Raw genomic sequence first — 20,912 nt, 5'->3', positions numbered from 1 at the left:
AGATTATTGTACATCTAGGTTCTTTTGACAAAGTGCCCGATCATAAGCAAAATTATAGATTGGCTAAATAAAGCCTACTTTGTACACCTAAGGATCAAGGAGGCCTTGGCATTCTGAATCTTGATGTATAGAACATATGCTTACTCAGTAAATGGTTATTAAATTAATAAATGAGGAAGGAGTTTGGCAAGATCTTCTTAGAAATAGATATTTGCAAAACAAAACCATTACCCAAGTGAAAAACAAACCTAGAGATTCTCAATTCTGGACAGGCCTCATGAAGGTTAAACTGGATTTTATGAATATGGGTTCTTTCACTTTGCGAAATGGTACTCATATAAGGTTCTAGGAAGATGTATGGCTTGGCCAACGGACTTTGAGGGACCAATACCCAATGTTGTACAACATTGTCAAAAGATAGAGTGAAACTGTTGCAAATGTGTTAAGCTCAAATCCCCTTAATGTGTCCTTCGTACGGGCACCAGTGGACAATAAACTAACATCTTGGTATGAACTTGTGGCAAGAGTGGGAACGATTCATTTAACAAATCAACAAGGCTCATTTTGCTAGTCGCTGAATCAGCATGGATGGTTCATTGTCCGTTCCATGTATCTAGTGTTGGTAAGCAATGGGGTTCTACCTACAAATCAATACATTTAGAAACTAAAAGTTGCTCTAAAGATTAAAGTGTTTTTGTGGTATTTATATACCAACGTAATCTTAACCAAAGATAATTTAGCTAGAAGGCAATGGAAGGGTAGTTTGAAGTGTTGATTTTGTAATCTAGATGAGTCAATTCAACACCGTTTCTTTGATTGCCAACATAAGTTTGTTTGGCATTTGGTACAAGTTAAATATGGTATTAATCCTCCTTTAAGTATTTCTAATATATTTGGAGATTAGATTAATGGGGTTAACCATAAACTTAAGTGCCGGATTTTGGTTGGGGAAAGCACACTCTGTTGGTGATGGTTCATCTAGCTCCTATGTATGATTTTAGTAATTAATGACAATACATATGGACTAACAATTATGTTGATAATTATTAGTACGTTGTTCCAGAGATGATGCATGGAGGGTTGAGCATGGATTAATTGAGGAATGCCATGTGATCAAGAGAAATACATCAAGATGAATAAGCTCTAGGTGATGCTCGGGTAAGTGGTGACAATACCTATAGACTAACAATTATGTTAAGAATTATTTATAGGTTGCTACATAGAAGATGCATAAGTGATAAAACATAGATTTGTTGAGGAATATCATGAGATCAAAGAGATGCATTAATATTATTGAGCTGTAGGTGATGCTCATGAGATGAAGGAGAAGCTCAAAGAAGATTAACGATAAACGTGAAGGCTAAGTCACTTGTGGAGATTAAGTGACTAAAGATATGAGATTGTCAATTGAGCTTTTATGGACTAACTAAATTATTGCTTAAGTGAATAGGGTTATGTTCCATATGAAGGTAAGTACTGAATTAGAATATTTAATATACCGAATTGGAAGAGCAAGATCATGACAAGCTTAGTGGATAACTTATGTGCTTGATGCTTGTGGTTCATGTCTTGGTGGTGAACAGATGAAAATGATATAAAAAGAGAAGTCTTTCATGCTTGGTGCTTGGAAAGAAAGGATGAACATCGTCATTAAGCTCAAGTAAAAAGTTGATGACAAGTCTAGAAGAGTTATGAGAAACATTGGGACTTAGATGATGTGTTTATCAAGTTCGACGGGATGACTCAAGGCAAAGGTATAACTAGAATATGTTCTCTATTGTTGCTAGACTCAAGGAATTTGGTAGGAGACTAGATTATAGGATCGATAGTTGTACTATTAAGAGGGATTGATGTTCATTCGCTTGAATCATCTATAGTTGCCACTCTGCTCAAACTTGAATTTCATGCTAGAATGATGAATTCATTTTGAGAGAAATGGAAAAACCCAACCCTATGTGAGTTTTGTGTGCCTAGCAGTCTGATCGCCAGGGGTTGGCAGTTTGACCGCCATCTGCGCAAGGGCAAGGTTACTGTGGCTGTCTATCCGAAGGGCTCTCGGATAGTCCAAAATCTTTTTGACCAAGTGATATGGTCTAGTAGTCTGACCAGTGGGCCTACCGGTCTAACCGCCATAGCAAACAGAGAGTTTGAAGTCTCTATTCTAGCTAGCGGTATGACCGTGGATAGTGCCGACCTAACCGACATAGTGAACAAAGAGTTTGAAGATTCTATTCTGGCTCGTAGTCTAACCATGGCAAGCGGTGGATAGTTCAAATGATGTTTAGAATCAGAGCATTTAATGCTCTGAAATAGCAGTTGGGCTAGCAGTTGTCTGGCCGCTAGGTGTTCTGCACTCTGATCGCTAGGGACTCAGAGGCATCAGACTTTGTGTAACGGATACATTTCGACATGTAGCTTATATATAGTCCCCTTGCTAGTTTAAGGACATACTCTTGCTCGTTTGGATTGCATAATTGTCGAGGATTGTTCCCGACAATGTGTCTAGAAATAACAGGGTTACCTTCATGGATCAAAGACCAAACATGAAGCGAGGCACACCTGATGTATACAGGTTCGAGCCTCCGGTTGGAGTAATACCCTACGTCCTGTGTGGATGATTATGTGTATATATTCACTCGAGTACAGGAAATGGGGCTAACCTATTATAAGGAGTAGATCAGATCTAGTCTAACCTAGGGCTAAAGTCGTCGAGTTCCTCCTGTGCTAAGGTCTTGATGCCTACCTCCAATAGTCGAGAGAAAGAGAGAGTCCCCCCAGGGGGTCTGGGTCCCCGCTTTATATAGGGGTGATGTGCTGCATCCTATCCACCCATAATCAATAAGGAGCCCTATTTCTTATCGTCCAAGTAGATAGATCTATCATGGATACTAGTATTCTCGAGTTAGGTAAGCAATCGAAGCCTTTGTAGTGTACACCTTCTGGATTCTGGCGTATCAGATTTGGTTCCATAATATCTGGAGTTGTTAAGTATGCACACAGCATGCCCCATCCATATATAGTATACTCCTTATGCGTATATACCCTATAGTTAGATATTTGACAGTAGCCCCTTAACTCTACTCAACAGGGAGGATTTTTGCACGCTCCTATTCGTGTACTGCCAAATCCAAGCCTAGTCAAGTAAGGTAGGTCGAACTCACAATTGAACAAGGATAGACTCTATTCTGAGTATCAAGTGGAAACATTTTTGGGTCGAGCGCCCTGTTATTATCCGCACTCAAGACTCAAGAAGGGCCAGTAATATCTACTTCTCAATATCTCTCTCTAAGTAGAGTTAAAAAGATCTTTGAAATTTGAAATGTTGGGTATAGGCATATTAAATGCGATCAGATAGCCGTGCAGAGATTCGCACGGCGCCATCATCCCACTTTTCACGCCAATCGAAGCACCACAATTTTTATCCGAAGCAGAAACAATTTTGGAGTCTCATCTTGAGGCAAGGCCTATTTAATTATCTGAGGGGAGAACTTCACTGTCATTGTCTTAGTCTCGTTGCCTCCTCTGCAGTTTTGCCCTTTGAATTCATCCACCATTGTTTCCATTCTAATCAAAGACTTCATCTTTCACTTTGGATCTTATGACGGAAACTCCTGATTGGGCGACTTTGCCTTTGGGGGTGCTTGACACTGTCTCCAACAAACTATGGCATCCAGAATATTTCACCTTCTTCCCTTGTGTCTGCACTTCATGGCGTGAAGTGCATAGGATAGCAGAATTTGCTCCTTGGATCTTGAAAGGACCATTCGTGCACAAGGATGGCTTGGTGGAGGTCTATCGCCTAGGAAGTGAAACAGTTTTCCACCTTCATTTTCAAGGTTTAGTCAACGATAGCTGGGATATGTTTGGGTCCTCGAATGAGCTCTTGATCGTTATCGAGTGAGGATGTTAGATCAAAGGTAGGGTTATTAACCTAGTGATCGGATGGTTCTATAATCTCCATCGCTTTCCTATGATGCGTTCTGGGTGAACCTGGAGAGGTTCACAGTGCGAAAGGATGGGAAATTATTCATCATCATTGTTCTGAGGATCTCGTGCTTGCATCTTTAGATGACAAAGGGAGTGCACGTTTATCATATCAATGGACCACAATGGTGGTTTCAAATCTCTAGTTGCAAGTTTTGGTGGCGTATTTTGGATTTTCTAGATTGAGTGGCCTCGGGAGATCCATAGGGAGCTGTAGTGACATTGGAACAATTGATGTCCAAGTTCAAGATCTGGCAACCTAATCTAAGTGGTTCTCGACTACTCCTGGTCGAGTCTCGCATGTTTTTCCTGAAGGTTGGCAAGTAAATTGATGATCCAGCCGATCACAATGCATTGACGCTGGTTTTCCTCCACGTATTCGGTGATGACATTTAAGAGCCACTAGAATGGGAGGTTGTTCCTTCGGTGAAAGAAAGATCAATTCTGCTGAGTATTACCTCCAAAGTTGTAGCATCAATACTCAGAGTTACCAACCTTGGTTGAATTCTTAGCTTCCGTTGAGTGAACTTAGCTTACCACCAGGACGATTATGACGTGCTTGAAGTTTCCTATCATGACAAGGTTTCTAGGACCACAAAATCCCTCGAGGGGAATTTCAAGTGGCTTTCTTGTAAATGGATATCACCGAACCTTTCTCCGTAGTCGAGTAGTAGGCTTTTTGTATGCTTTTGTCTGATGGTTGCAATGAAACATTACTAATATTTTGCCTATCTAACATGCTATTGTCACTATTTCCTTATTGATGAAATAGAGTTAGCATGAGTAAATGCAATCTTGATCCATAGGCGTGTAGACCACCTTCAAAACTTATTGATCAAATATCCATTGATATATGAAAACTCAATTAGATGGATGATTAGAAATATTGGCCCTTGAGTAATCACTCGAGACAACTGTAAGAATAAGGAAAAGATTTAGTGTAAATATAGAAATAGAAAATATTGATGGCCTTTTGCAAACTTTCACTACCATGCGCGCTTGACCAGCGTACAGAAATGAACTTGACAGCGAACACACATGGGATCGACTAGAACTTCAGAACCTTTTTTAGGTGTTAGGCATGAGATCTCTGACAATCTCATATGTTGTTATGCTTTATTAGGTGTAGTTGTCTGTTATAAACCCAACATATGCCTCTACTGGCTCTTATCCAAAGTAGTCAATGCAAAGCTAAATAAACTTTTGCAAAAGACATATACAAAATTTATGAAAATTATGGTATTATTATATAGCCCTGACTCTATGGTCGAGGAGAAGATTACTCAATCTAAGAGTAGAAAGGAACATATATGTGTTAGTGAAAGTGTATGGTGTTGTAGCCCTCGACTATCTACTCGATGACTGGATCGAGTAAAGAGTAAAGCCGTAGAATCAAAAGTATGCGATGTAGCTCCCAACTCATCTATTTGACATGATAATCAAGGTAGAGAGTAGAGCATATGCACCAAAATATACTTGACGTGGCCCTTGTCCCTTCGCCCCATGACTAAATTCGAGTAGAAAGTGGAGCATAAGCACTGACATTATATGATGTAGCTTCCGGCTCTTAGGTTGGTATGATAAAAAAAACAGAAAGTGAAGCAAGAAACACCACAAAAGTATGACGTAGCCCCCGACTTTCCACTCAATAGCTGGATCAAGTGGAGAATAGAGCATAAGCATCGACATCCATTTCTCGACCACGTTCTTGATGAGTCCAGCCTCCGAGAGGTTGGTTGAGGTTATGTTATGGTCGTCGAGTGCATTCAAATAGTCGGGTAAGTGAGCATTAAAAACCCACTCCCATTCATACTCATTTTCACTGCAGCTTTTGATTTGACATGCAATAATGACCTTGCACCTCTCTTTGCAGATATTGGACAAGTCACAACGTCTTAGCAATGCCTCAACTTCTACCTAATGTGTCATGCGACCGAGGTGCTCTCACGCCCAGCGATATCAGATCTTGATAGCTCCGCGTGTAAAATGTGACCCGTTTCCATGAATATAAATAGAGAGAAAACTAAGACCGTTGGTTTTTCACCCCCATCTCCTTCTTTTCTCCCTACACTCCCAGTAGAACTCGTAGAGCTTGAAGCCATGGCCTCCACTCCACCATCGTCTCCCAAGTCCGATCCAAAAAGTGAAGTGATAGGATTTCTCACCATAAGGCCCCTCGCCATGGTTCCTCCGGGACTCATCATTGTTTCTTCCGATAAGGAGGAATCGATTGAAAGGCCTAAGAGGAGAAAGAACAAAATGTCCATCGAAGGTCACCAACCCTTCACCCACCACCTCCGGCATTTCCTTGAAGCCAATGCCATGGAACGAGTGACATAGGAGTAAGTGACACAAGTTGCGCAGAAGGGAGATGAAGATGGTGGTGATCTTGATGAGATCATCGACCAAGTCGCCGACAAGGTCTTCGGCGATGGAGCCTCCGAACCTTCGATGGTAGAGAAACTGCGGTAGTCTTCTCCATCTACAACCACCAAATCGCCTTCGCGCCCTGTGAAGGGCCGTTTGGTGTCATCAACACTGGTTAGTAGCTCCAGCAGGGTCTTCGCCTCGACCACTCTCCTTGGCCCTTACGCTGGCTAGTGTCTGGTCCCCGACGCAATCAACTACCATCCAAGGGATGTTTATAGAAGGTTCCTCAACTCGTTCAAGGAGGAGTAGGACCTGCACTGTTTGCAACAGCTAGATAAATACTTTCTGTCAACTTTGCACTAGCCATGCAGGTTGGACGGGAAAGAAAAAGTATGTAATCAAGTAGTTAATCGAATCAAATGTAATTGACTTACCTATACTATGAATGAAACTTTCAGAGTTGGTCGATATTCCATTAATGCTCAAGTATCTCACCATTTGGAGTAGATAGCAGCACTGATCCAGGTCGAGTAACTTTGACCACTATATAGGATCTTTCCCACTTGGGTGATAACTTATGGCGCCTAGCCTATTTGTGCACCTTTCGTAGAACAAGATCACAACAGTGAGTTTCCTAGGCTGAATCTTTTGACTATGATACCTACGAAATGCTTGTTGATACTTTGTTGCTCGAATAGATGCTCGATCGCAATACTCCTCGAGTAAATTGATGTCATCCACTCGTAACTGCTCTTGCCCTTTGTTGGGATCGGGATCCTAGACAAGGTGAGCCTTCGGATACGAAGATATCGAAGGGCTCTCAGAGCGACACGTGTTGGAGGTGGAACAGTTTTTTGATACCTCTTCCGGGTACACTATGGCTCTATTTATAGCCCGTACCCGGCAATCACAGGTGCGGTTTACAAATCCTACCCCCTCACCTGCTACATTCCCAGAATATTCAGGGGCATTATGGTACAAATGAGCATAATCACATAATTACAGCAGTACCCCGGGCAACCGAAATCGAGCCCACTGCGTCGAGGCGATTCCTGTCTCCGAAGGGCATCAAAGCCTCCTCCGCTCGGATGTTCGTCGGATAGCCTTCATCCCTCGGCGAAGGTCGGCTTGCATCTTCGCCCGCTGCGAACGCTGCGAACTGCGGGTCTGGTCTTCGCTCGTCAGCTGAAGGTCTCCTTCGACTTCGCAGGTATGGGAGATTGAAGGTGCGGGCGCGCCTATACCCTTCGACCAACATAGCTCTACGATCTTCGCCGCTTGCAGATGAAATCCCTGGAACAAAACCACAACGGCTAGCACGTAGCATTTCCAGTAGACTTCGTGGTTCCCTCCGAAGTGGGGGGCAGGAGATCATCCCCAACAGTAGCCCCATACTGGTAAGGTTTATCTTCGATAGTCCGAAACTGTAGCCTACGAGATATCTCAACGCCGTCCCCTTCGGCCTGTCGAAGTCTACTGGGGTCAATGCATGTTGTTGAGTATTATTGTTGTGTATAAGGAAAAAAATTGTTTTATTATTATCATTAGGTTTTTTTATAGATTGCCAGACGGCTCCTTGGTAACTGCTGAAAGGTCTCAGTAACCGCCTGCATTTAATGCTCTTGGTGTATACCGAAGCATGGTTTTCGACATCGGTTCAATTTTCGATGCGGGCAATTGTAACCGCCACCGCCTTACACTATAAATATCACGCCACTGTCAATATTTTTTACCACGCCTTTGCTGAAGCCGTCGCTCTCATACGAAGTCGACTAAACTTTCTCGAGCCTTTCGGAGGAAGCCCCGGTTTTCATCTCTTCGCGCAATCTGTTGTTCGTGTCAATCTCTTTGGACTAGATGGCGCTGAAGCTTCGATCCTCTCGCCCGAATACATACTGGATCGGGCAGTCCAAGGTGAACAGCGAAGTTCTGGCTGGCCTTGTGAGGGAAGGGTTAATTAGCGATGTTTCGAATGTCCCGCTCCTCGGGCGACAGGATACACCAGAGCCAGCGGATGACGAAGTGGTTGTGTTTGTGCATTACTTCCGAGCGAGTCTTCACCTCCCGTGCGATGAGATGGTCCTTAAAGTACTGAAATTGTTCGAAGTCTATATCCATCAACTGACCCCCAACGCAATAGTAAGGATGGGGCTCTTCGCCTAGGCAGCTTGTTCGGAAGGTGTGAAAGCATCCGCCAGGGCCTTCGCTGCCGCACACCGACTTCATCATCAACCCAAACCAGTTTTCACTTCAGAGTTCAGAGCGAAGCTCACTATGGGTGCTTGAATTTCGCGTATCGCGCTGGGCTAACTACGCCCGTCGTGGTGTATAAGAACAAATGGCCCAGTGACTGGACCCAATGATGGTTCTACCACAAGGTGGACACCGAAGAATTTCTCGTATCAAAATGCGAAGAGGTGAAGGGAAACCGCGCACCGGACGTGCGATTGAAGTCGTCGCAACAGAAGGCTCTCGATGCCTTCGCCAGGTGCGCAAAATATCTTTCAACTCGCGACCTGGTGGAGGAGTTCATAGCTGCCGGAGTTTGGCCCCTAAGCCGGGATTGGGCTATTCTGATGTTCGGGGAAAAAGGGCCCGAGGGGCTTTGCCGGCCCCACCCTGCTGTACATGGCTTTGCAGGTACTCGGCTTATCCGTAGTCATTCATACAATTTATTCCTTCATCCTTGCTAACGGTTTTGATATTTTCCAGATTTGTCGGTGGCCGAACTAGAGGCCAGGGCTGTAATGTTGGTCGGCAAGTTTACACCAGGCGAAGCACAGTTGTGTGCCGAACAAGGCCTCATTCGAAGACTGAATAGAGTCTTTGAATATCGAGGCCTATCCTATCTTGAACGGCCGAAGGTCGCCACTGTGCTGCAGGGTGGCAGGGAAGATTCTTTGGGAGCGGACACGGGCGAAGAGGCCACTGGCGGCTCTTCAACGAAAGGAAAACACCCTGAGCAATCACCGAAGGGAGGTCGGACAAAGAAAGCTCTCACCCTCCGGAAGAGGCCACGTGAAGCTGCACCCGAAGTTGCCCATACAGAAACATCTCCGGAGGGTTCCTCTGCGTCGCGCGATATGCCCCGGCGGGAAACTTCCGAAGGCACCCAGGAGGGCCAGGCTTCAAAGTCATTGTTCTGCTTCCGCGTTGATCTTCCAACACTGATCCTGAGCGATGACGAAGAGTGGACAGAGGCGGCGACAGTACCTGAGGCCACCACTCGGGAGCCCGAAGCCGAGGGTACCGATAACGTTGAAGTGGTGGCATACTCTTCGTCCTCTTCGCCTTCGAGCTCGTCCTCTAAGACCGAAACATCGACACCGAGTGTGCCCCACCGCGGCGGAAAGGGATTGATGGGCCTCGGTGGGCCACTTGACGCGAAGGCCATTGCGCCTGAGGCGTTAAAGCCTACCTCTTTCGAACTAAGCGCCGGGGAGGTTGATGACGCGAAGAAGATTTTTAGCACCTTCGTCCTCCCCAAACTTGAAATCCCTCTCGGCCAGAAACCCGCTAACGAGCTGCTCGATGCCTCCGACGTGGTCATTGTGAAGGTATATTGTTATTTTCTGATATTATTGTACTTGGTATTTTGCTGACTTGTGTTCGACATTCCAGGCTTTGCTTCTATCGCGGGCTCAGCGCAAGCAAGCTGAGAAATCCGAAGCCCGGGCTCGGAGTGCACACGCACAGATTGATATGTTGCAAAAGGGGGTAGAAAAAGCTGAAGGCCAAGAACACGAGTTATCACGTCGAGCGAGAGATGCTAAATTACGCCTGGAACAGCATGAAAAAGAGCTCAGCACCCTTCGCTCGGACAAGCAAATTGCCGAAGACGAAGTGAACTGCCTGCGCCAAAACCTGCATTCTTCCGAGGCGCAAGTGTGCGACCTGTAGGCACTTTGTGCGTTAGAGAAAGCAAAAGCGCAGTGGCTGCAATCCAAATTGAGCGAGGTGAAGGCTTTTCCGAAGATGCTCTTAATGCTATTGGGGAGCTCGAGCCGAAGGCAGTTGCCACATGCGAAGCCATCAGCCATACCTTCGAAGGTATTGGTGCCTCAGCAACTCCCCCAACGATAGATCTTGTTGGGCTGGGGGGACTCATAGGTTGGATCAACGAAACCAGTGGAAGCCTTCTGCGTCCTGTTCAACTTTATGGCAACTTCTGCGCGATGGTTGCTGCCCGAAGTCTCGTGCAGTCTATTGAGATGATGGGTTGTGACCATCATACTGCTCTTCAGAAGCCCTCCTTCCAGTATCCGGTGGACCTGTCGACTTCGGCTGTTACGCAGGCGTCAAAGAGCACCGCTCAATCATTTACCACCAACTACTGGTGCAAGCACAGTCGCGAGCTCGCTCTTCAGGAAGCGGAGATGAACCGACAATGGGTACGCTAATTTTCATATTCTGTTATCTGGTCGAAGCTCATAAATAAATTATTTGTAATCAAATATCTTTTTTCCAGGCCAAGGCGAGGGATGATCCCTCATCCAAAGCGACAACCGCAATGGCCGAAGATACTGGAAAGGTGGGCTGATTTAGCGCGAAGTGTCATTTTGTCTTTGGTTTCGCTTTTGTGATTGTGGCAATGTAACACATTGGTGGCGTAATATACCTTTTATTTGCTTCGAAGTGTTTTTGACTTGTTGCGCTCCCTGCGCAGGTCCTTCCTTCGGACACTGCGCAGGTAGCCGAAGAAGCTGCCCCCCTGACCATGATGAGGGACAATTTCTATGTGTCTTGGTCTTGCTGGGAATCTTTTCACCGTCGTCATGCTGATATCGAGCTGGAGCGGTATTGGCATGCGAAGTGTAGATCGTATGATGATATGAATGCTAGAATGAAAGCATTTTGAAAATCCCTTAGTCCTTTAATGCTAGCTAGTCGCCGAGCTGAACGCGATCAGCGCCGTATGGCGAGAGGAGACGTCGAAGGTCCGTCTGTGCTCCTTGAGCCGAAGGTTGAGCCTCAAGACGAAGAACCCCTTCTGCGCCGGCCACAACTTTGCTATCGCCATGGCCCTTCTTCGCAAGTAGTAAAACATGATGGCGGCGAAGATAATCTTCGAGCATCTCCATCGTATTCCACTCATGTTGGGGCTCCACTGGCCCCAACGACGCATTTTCACGCCAGCTAAGGCGTTGCTTTTCAATTTGCTTTCAGCCATTGGTATAAGGATTCTGTTGATCCAGATATTGATCACTCTGCGGAATAAATTTTGTATTTGCATTATGACTTGTTTTCTTTTGTTACACTTCGGCGACATCACGCCTGAAGCGTCGTTTGCGATTTGAGACATTTCCAAATCTTATGGAGGGGAGGGGCTTCGGGCACGACGTACCGAGTGACGTTGTCCCCCCGATTTTTGCCGCAGTTTCCTGTAATTGCACAGTAGTATTTTTTTAAAATGCCGCCCACCCCCCCCATGTTTAGTCTCAGGTAACTTCAGCTTGTAGAGATTTATGCTGTTGATCGAATGATTTTGCGTTAGTCGTTTGTTCCGCCTTTTGTTAGGTTGGATGACTCTTCGACTTATCTTCCGAAGGTTTGCTTTTCCTTCGGTGCGGGGGCAGGCGCTCTTAGCCCCCGACTTCCGCCCGAAGTGCGCCACCTTTTCGCAGGTCAAGCGACACTTCGGTTTTTCTTCCAAAGGTTTGTTTTTCCTTCGGTGCAAGGGCAGGCGCTCTTAGCTCCCGACTTTTGCTTGAAGTGCGCCGCCTTTTCGTAGGTCAAGCGACACTTTGGTTTTTCTTCTGAAGGTTTGTTTTTCCTTCGTTGCGGGGGTAGGCACTCTTAGCCCCCGACTTTTGCCCGAAGTGCGCTGCCTTTTTGTAGGTCAAGCGACACATCGGTTTTTCTTCCGAAGGTTTATTTTTCCTTCGGTGCGGGGGCAGGCACTCTTAGCCTCCGACTTTTGCCCAAAGTGCATCGCCTTTTCGTAGGTCAAGCGACACTTCGGTTTTTCTTCCGAAGGTTTATTTTTCCTTCGGTGCGGAGGCAGGCACTCTTAGCCCCTGACTTTTGCCCAAAGTGTGCCGTCTTTTGTAGGTCAAGGGACACTTCGGTTTTTATTCCGAAGGTTTGTTTTTCCTTCGGTGCGGGGGCAGGCACTCTTAGCCCCCGACTTTTGCTCGAAGTGTGCCGCCTTTTTGTAGGTCAAGCAACACTTTGGTTTTACTTTCGAAGGTTTGCTTTTCTTCGGTGCAGGGCAGGCACTCTTAGCCCCCAGATGGTTTTTGTACTCCCGTTTTCTCTCTTTTTTGTTTTATTTTTTTTAAAAGGTCGATAGTGTATGTCTTTTTGCCTACACTTCTCACCGCCCTCGCGTCATCGATTGGTGTGCCAATCCACCCCTAGGTTGGCGCACTTCGACGATAAACTACTAGCACTTGAGACAAGTAGTATTTTCTAGGGGTACTATATCAATGTTTACATGGGTTCCTGCCTCGTTAAAAACCTCACCCCCTAACAAAGGGGTCCCCCTGTGAGAAAAAGAGTGCAGTTCCCTTACAAATTGATTACAAGAAATATTGCGAAAGAAAAATTACATAGAAGCCTTCGACTTGGTCGCCGGCTTTTAGGCGTAGAACTTGCGAAGATTGTCTGTGTTCCAGGTGTGCGGAAGCTCCTCACCTTCCATATTAGCTAGATGATATGAGCCAGGTCTTAACGATCTTTTGACTAAGAAAGGACCATCCCATTTACTCTGAAGTTTTCCCACCGATGTTGTTGTATCGAATCTTCGCAGCACCAGATCTCCAGGGGCGAAGGTTTTTTCGGATATATTCCTATCTCTCCATTTTCTTGTCTCCTGTTGATACATGGCCAGATTTTCTGCGGCTTGCAATCTTACTTCTTCAAGGGCATCCTTCGATGATAACTCTTCACCTTGCTCTGGTTCTTTTCCAACCCTGAATGATTCGGTTTTGCATTCCTCTAGGGTCATGGCCTCTTCGCCGAAGAGGAGGCGAAATGGCGTGTACCCGGTCGGTCTTGCAACTGTTGTTCTTAATGACCATAGCAGCTCGGGCAATTCTTCGAACCACTTCCCTTTTGGCAACCCCTGGAGACGCTTTACGACACTAGCGAAGATGATGCCATTCGCTCTCTCAACTGCCCCATTAGATTGTGGGTGGTATACAGATGCAAAAATTACTTTTGTCCCCAGGCTATTGCAGAAATCCCTGAAACCGGCACTATCGAATTGAGTGCCATTGTCCACGGTTACTTCGCTTGGGACTCCGAAGCGGCATACGATATTTTGTCATAGGAATTTCTGTATGTTTCTTGATGTTATGCTTACGAGTGGCATTGCCTCCACCCATTTTGAGAAGTACTCTACCACAACTACAGCATATCGCAAATTTCCTGAGGCTGGTGGCAGCTGGCCAACAATGTCGATTCCCCACCTCCTTAGTGGTCAAATCGGTGGAATGAGCTGTGTCTTCGTCGTGGGTCTGTTTGACCCCTTCGCCCAGAATTGACACTGCTGACAACTTTGGACCATTTGATCCGCATCGTTTACAGCCGTCGGCCAATAGAAGCCCTGCCTATATGCTTTTCCGACTAGAGCCCTTTGTGCCAACATGAGAACCGCACAACCCGCTGTGAATTTCTTTTAACAGGTTCTGTCCTTCTATCTGGGATATGCATCGCAAGAACGGTGCACAGACCCCAGCTTTGTACAAATTATTTCCCATAACTTTGTAGTTTCTGGCTCTCTGGGCCATGCGCTTTGTCCTGACATGATCTTCGATGTTTCTCTGACCGCGAAGATAAGCTAGCATTGGAGAACGCCAGTATTTGCTTTCGATTATCGCAACGGGATGTATTTGGTTCAAAGTGTCCTCAGGGGCTGGTTCACTCAACTTCTGATTGAAAACGTCTGAAGGCCGGCAGGTTCTGCGAAGCCGCTTTCGCTAGCTCATCTGCTTTGAAGTTATCATTTCTTGATATACTCTTGGCTGTGAATCCCAGGAAGTATTTTTCCATTCTTTGCACCGCTGTTCTGTACTTAATCAGCTCTAGTTCTTTTGCCTGGAACGTCTTGTCAATTTGACTTGCTATGACCTTTGAGTCTGTCTTAACCAGCACTCTCCGGGCGCCCAAAGCCTTCGCCTTGCGAAGTACCAGGAGGACTGCTCTGTACTCCGCTGTATTGTTTGTAGAGCGGAACTCTAATCTGGCGGCATATCTTAGCTTTGTCCCCGAAGGTGAGAATAATATTGCCGAAACTCCTGCTCTCGTAGCTCCCCAAGCTCCGTCGCAATATGCGGTCCAGACAGGTTCTGGCGGTTCATCATCCGGGGCTTCGGTTAAGGGCATCCATTCCACCACGAAGTCTGCCAATGCTTGCGATTTCAATGATGTTCTTGCCACAAAAACAATCATGAATGGAGCGACCTCTGCTGCCCACTTCGCTATTCTTCCAATGGGTTCTTTGTTTTCAAACATGTCGTGAAGGGGCAAGGAAGTTGGTACTGTAATCCTGTGAGACGTGAAGTAGTGGCGAAGCTTGTGGGATGCTATTACCAGTGCATACGCTACTTTTTCCAACTCTGTGTATGACTTTTTTGGGCCTGCTAGAGCTTCCGATACATAATATATTGGTACTTGGCGCAGTTTGTTGTCTTCGGGTTTTTCCTGCACAAATGCAGCGCTGATTGCCGAAGGGGATGTCGCTATGTATAACAACAAATCCGTGCCTGGATCCGGGCTGGTCAGTGCTGTAAGCTTTGTCACGTAGCTTTTTAACTCATCGAAGGCTGCTTGCTGTTCCGCATAATTTTTGAAAGGGTCGGAGCTTTTTAACACTTTGAAAAATGGTAAACTTCGCTCTGCAGATTTTGCAATGAAACTGTTTAATGCCGCCAATCTTCCTGCCAAGCGTTGAGCTTGCTTTCTGTTCTGTGGGGGTTTCATATCTAAAATTGCTTATATCTTCTAAGGATCCACTTCGATGCCTCTCTTCAACACCAAAAACCCTAGTAGTCTTCCAGATTGTACCCCGAAGACGCATTTCTCTGGGTTCAACTTTAAGCCTGCTTTTCGCAGGCTTTCGAAGGTTTCCCGCAGGTCTTCGAGATGTTGGCTCCTTCTGGTACTCTTGACCACTATGTCATCAACATAGGCCAAGACATTTCGTCCTAGCTGTGATCTTAATACTATCTACACCAACGTTGTGAAGGTTGCGCCAGCGTTTCGGAGTCCGAAGGGCATCCTCATGAAGCAGTATATGCCGAAGGAGGTTCTGAAACTTGTCTTGTCCTCGTCTTCCTTCGCCATCCACATCTGGTGGTACCCTGCATATGCATCTAGGAAGCTTAACATCTCGCAACCAGCCGCGGAGCCTACCAGCTAATCAATTCTAGGCAATGGGAAGTTGTCCTTGGGACAAGCTTTGTTTAAGTCTGTGAAGTCGATGCACATTCTCCATTTTCCATTGCTTTGCCTTACTAACACTGGGTTAGCCAGCCACTCTGAGTGCATTACTTCGTGTATGACTCTGGCATCGAGTAGTTTTTCCACTTCAGCCTTCGCTGCTTCTTCTCTTTCGCCTGAAGCTTTCCTAAGCTTCTGCTTCCTTGGCTTTGCTTTAGGGTCCACATTTAGGTTGTGCTGAATGATTTCCTGACTTACTCCTTGTAGGTCCCTAGGAGACCAAGCGAAGACATCGTCATTACCGCGGAGGAACATTACAAGTTCCTGCTGGTCCTCCGCCGAAGCCTCCGCTCCTATAGTGACCTTTTTATCTTCTTTTTCTTGATGTAGCTGTACTATTCTGGTCACTCCTTCTGGTGCAGCCTTCGCTGCCTTGCCTATTTTCGACTGGTTGCAACTTTCTTCCCGATCCGTCGAAGGGTCTGTTATCATGTGGACATTTCGTCTTCCTGGAGCTATTCCCACTTTGATTCGTCTAGCCACTCACTGGTCTCCCAATACCTTTATGACTCCTTCCGGGCCAGGCATCTTCATGCACAAGTATGCATGGTGCGGTATTGCTCCAAATGTATTGAGGACTCCCCTTCCAAATATCGCATTGTATGGGTAATCAATGTCCACCACATGTGCGGAAATTCATCGCTTCGCCAAACGACACTGGGATTGTTATTTTTCCCAGCGTGTTGATTCTGTTAGCACCGAAGCCTAGCAATGGCGATCCAGCTTGCTTTAAGTCACTTCGTCGCAGCCCCATTTTGTCGAAGGCATCAGCGAAGGTGATGTCCGCTGAGCTTCCTCTATCGATCAAGATCATGTGTACTTTATTTCTTGAGATGTTTGCTGTAATATACGAAGGCATCTGTGTGTGGATAGTCTAAGACCCTCATATCCTCTTGCGAGAATGTAATGGGAATGTTTGACCATCTTGAATTAATGTACGTTGGTCCCACTCCGACATGGTTGACCCTTTGCACATATTCTTTTCGTTGTCTCTTAGATTCTGTTTGCTGGTTAGATCCCCCTGAGATGGCCAACACCATGTTGTACCCACGATTTATCGTGTTAACTGATTTGCTACTTTCTGGTGGTGTTTCGATAGGGGTCTCGGTGGTGGCGGAGGTAGCTCCCCCTGGAGGTTCATTTGCCTAGTTTGATCAAACTAAGCTGAAGTTGCAGGTGTATACTGTGGTGTAGGAATTTGTTGCCATGGGTTTGCAAACGCCATGTTCTGATTGTGGTTCTACCACCCTTCGCTTCTTTCGAAGCTTGTTGCATGGTGCACTATCCTTGAGTGATCAAGAGACTGCTTCGCCAAGCTTTCTTTCATAGCCACGACCTGCGGGCACTGTTTGGTCCGGTGGCTGGCTCCTTCTCACCATGCAGTTCGTAGTAAAAGGTTGTGAGTCCTGCAGAACCCGTCCTCCTCAGCCTCCGTTGCCTCTTCCTCTACCGGCTCGGCCACCCCTATTGGTCACACTGTAAGCTTCGCCTGCTCCTTGAGCGGCTTCGAGCAGGCTAGGTTTAATCTGATTGACTTCTTTTTGCCTTGGATAGTCAGAGCCTTCGGGCTTTCTTAGATGGTGCAGTCTGTCTCTAGGATTGCTGCTGCCTGCCTCTCTAGCTGGTGCATGTGGTTTTACTTTGGAAGCTGCCATTTCGTTTTTCCTTCGGAGATGATCGAGCTCATATCTTGAGTACTCTTCCATCTTGTTGAGCAACTCTTGGACGCTTCCAGGTCTTCTTCTCGTGAGCTTTCCTGCTAATAGCCCACCTCTGATGCCCTGTATTGCGGCATCCATGATTGTATCTTCGCTCAGCCCCTTCGCTTGACAACGTATGTGTACGAAGCAGCGCATGTAGCTCTGCAAGGTTTCTGTTGGTTGCTGTTTCAGCGTGAAGAGGTCGGTTGCAGTGATTTTGTCTGCCCGATTCCCCTGGAAGTTGCTGTATAGTGCACTAAGCAATTGCTCCCATGAATATATTGGATCCCGGGGGCAACACGGAGTACCAGGATCTTGCTATCCTTTTTATGGCCAATACGAAGGCCTTCGCCAAGGTTGTACCATCCCCTCCGGCAGACTCCACAGCTACTTCAAAACTCATAACGAATTCGCTTCGGTCTGACTCTCTGTCAAACATAACCACTCTAGGCATCTTGAACCCTGGTGACCATGGCTGATTTTGCAGATCCATGACCAAAGGGGACTCCGGGTCTCCTATGGACGACCTTCGCCGAAGCTCCTGCGAAGCTCGCACCATGTCTCCCGGCGGCGTTGGCCGACGAGACATGCCTTCCGCTTGGTGGAGCATATCGATTTCTTCCTGGATTTTCTTCAATGTTTTCCTAGCTTCATCCGCCCACCTGCGGTAATCTGTGGCTTTCTGACTTGCTGCTAGGCCATCCAACATGCACTTCTTTTGCGCTAGCTGCCTTTCCAACTCTTCGGCTTCTAGCCTTGCTGTTCTTTCTTCATTTGTTTCTTCCTCATTCTCAAACTCTGCGAAGTCGTCAAGGTCTTCCCATTCTTCATTTCACAACCTTTCGCCTTCTTTTTCCGGAGGCTCAAAGTGCATGCGATCTATTGGTTCCATGACCCGCATTTGCTCCACGTTAACTCGGACTGCTTTGCCCTAGCGGCCATCACTGGGTCCTTGTGGTGCTATTTCAACTTCGCAATGTTGTTCTTCTCTGCCCGAAGTTCCCCCGGCCGAAGCATTACTTGATCCTGGTATGGCCGAAGTGCGTCTATCACCCGAAGGCCCAGCCGCGGCTAGAGGTTCCAGCAACGCTTCCACTATTCCGGCTGGCTTCGATTTCTTCTTGGGTGGCATGTCTTCGTGGGTTCGTCCTGCGGACGGCGCCAACTGTTGGGACCGGGATCTCAGACAAGGTGAGCCTTCGGATACAGAGATATCGAAGGGCTCTCAGAGCGACACGTGTTGGAGGCGGAATAGTTTTTTTATACCACTTCCGGGTACACTATGGCTCTATTTATAGCCTGTACCCGGCAACCACAGGTGCGGTTTACAAATCCTACCCCCTCACCTGCTACATTCCCAGAATATCCGGGGGCATTATGGTACAAATGAGCATAATCACATAATTACAGCAGTACCCCGGGCGACCGAAATCGGGTCCACTATGTCGAGGCGATTCCTATCTCTGGAGGGCATCGAAGCCTCCTCCGCTCGGATGTCCGTCGGATAGCCTTCGTCCCTCAGTGAAGGTCGGCTTGCATCTTCGCTCGCCGCGAATGCTGCGGACTGCGGGTCCGGGCTTCGCTTGTCAGCCGAAGGTCTCCTTCGACTTCGCCGGTATGGGAGATCGAAGGTGCGGGCGCGCCTACACCCTTCAACCAATGTAGCTCTACGATCTTCGCCACTTGCAGATGAAGTCCCTGGAACAAAACCACAACGGCTAGCACGCAACATTTCCAGTAGACTTCGCGGTTCCTTCCGAAGTGGGTGCGGGAGATCATCCCCAACACCCTTCTTCCGAGTAACTTTCTACTCGTGGTGATTCGAACTTTAACTCAGTCGGGAGCACTGCCTCTGCTCCATAAGAAGAACAGAGTTTCACCGGTAACCATGTTAGTCGAAGTACGAATGACCCATAGTACCGAGAGAAGTTCTTTCACCCAGTGTTTTGAGTAAGCCTTTAACATGTCGAAGATCTGAGTTTTGATGCCCTGCAAGAGTATACCATTAGCACGTTAAACTTGACCGTTACTTTGTGGGTGAGCTACTAAGGCAAAACAGGTTTTGATGCCAAATTCTTCACAGAACGTAGTGAAGGTCCCACTTCTGAACTGGCTACCATTATCTGTAATTATCGAATGTGGAATACTGAATCGAGTAATTATACTCCTCATAAATTTCTTAGCCGTTTCTGTGGTTATCTTTCCCATGGCTTTGGTCTCGATCTACCTTGGGCCTTTGGGAACGGTCCCAGGATATTCAAGCCCCACACGGAGAAAGGCCAAGAAAGAGTAATTGTTTGCAGAGTGTGGGCTGGTCGAGTGGTCTGTCTTTCAAAAAGTTGGTAGCTCTCACACTTTTTAACCAGCTCAGACGCATCCTAAGAGGAAGTCGGCTAATAGAATCCTTGGTGCAAAGCTTTTTCGACCAAGGTGTGGTAAGACGCATGATTACCACACAATCCTGCATGGATATCGAGCAATATTTTATTGCTCTCTTCTTGTGTGATGCACTTCATCAATATTTCATTACTCCTCTTTCGGTAGAGCTTACCGTTTACCAAAGCGTATAGCCTGAACTTATGAGTAATTTTCTCTATAGATGCATCATCATCAGGGATGTCTCGACCTTTGAGATAGGCTTGGTACGGAGTCATCCAAGTTAATTCACGTTCGAGTAGTCCAACACCCATGTCTGTGGGTTTTTCCTCGCTGACTGACCAGATTGCTGGTCAAGTTGGGCAGCATCTATTTATCAAACTATGGACAGATAGTTCGAGGAGTTTCTTAATAAAGACTCATATGGGTACTAGAGCTCGGGAAGAAGCGAGTCTAGCAAGTTCATCAGCACCAGAGTTGTCACTCCTCCTCATGTGCGTTACTTCTAACCCTTCAAACTTCTGCTCGAGCTTTCGCACCTCGTTCGGGTAAGCTACCATGTTATCGTCCAAGCACTGTTACTTCTTTTGTACTTGGTTTACGACTAGTTCTGGGTCCCCTTTCATGAGAAGTCGCCTGATTCCAAGTGATTCAGCTATGTGGAACCCATTTACCAGTCCCTCGTATTTTGCTACATTGTTGGAAGCATTTAAATCAATTTGAACAACGTACCTGAGTTCGTCACCCGTTGGAGTTTTAAGTACAATGCCAGCCCCTGAGCCTTGAAGCGTGAGCGATCCATCCAAGAGTAGCATCCGGTGGTCTTCGACCACACTTAGCCTTGTTTCTTCAACGCTTGTCCATACGACAATGACACTACTATAGAAACCCCCTTCACTGTCGGCTCCAAAACCCCCTTTACTATCTGTTTTGTAGTCGGTAGTGGGCAAGTCAAGGACTATCACTGCTAGCTCGGTGGATCGGCAGTGAAGGGGTTATCATTGTCAACTAAAGGATATGACCGACAGTGATACCCAA

Source organism: Phragmites australis, chromosome 19 (assembly GCF_958298935.1).
Source record: "Phragmites australis chromosome 19, lpPhrAust1.1, whole genome shotgun sequence".
NCBI classification, from domain to species: domain Eukaryota; kingdom Viridiplantae; phylum Streptophyta; class Magnoliopsida; order Poales; family Poaceae; genus Phragmites; species Phragmites australis.
This window is presented reverse-complemented; position numbering follows the sequence as displayed.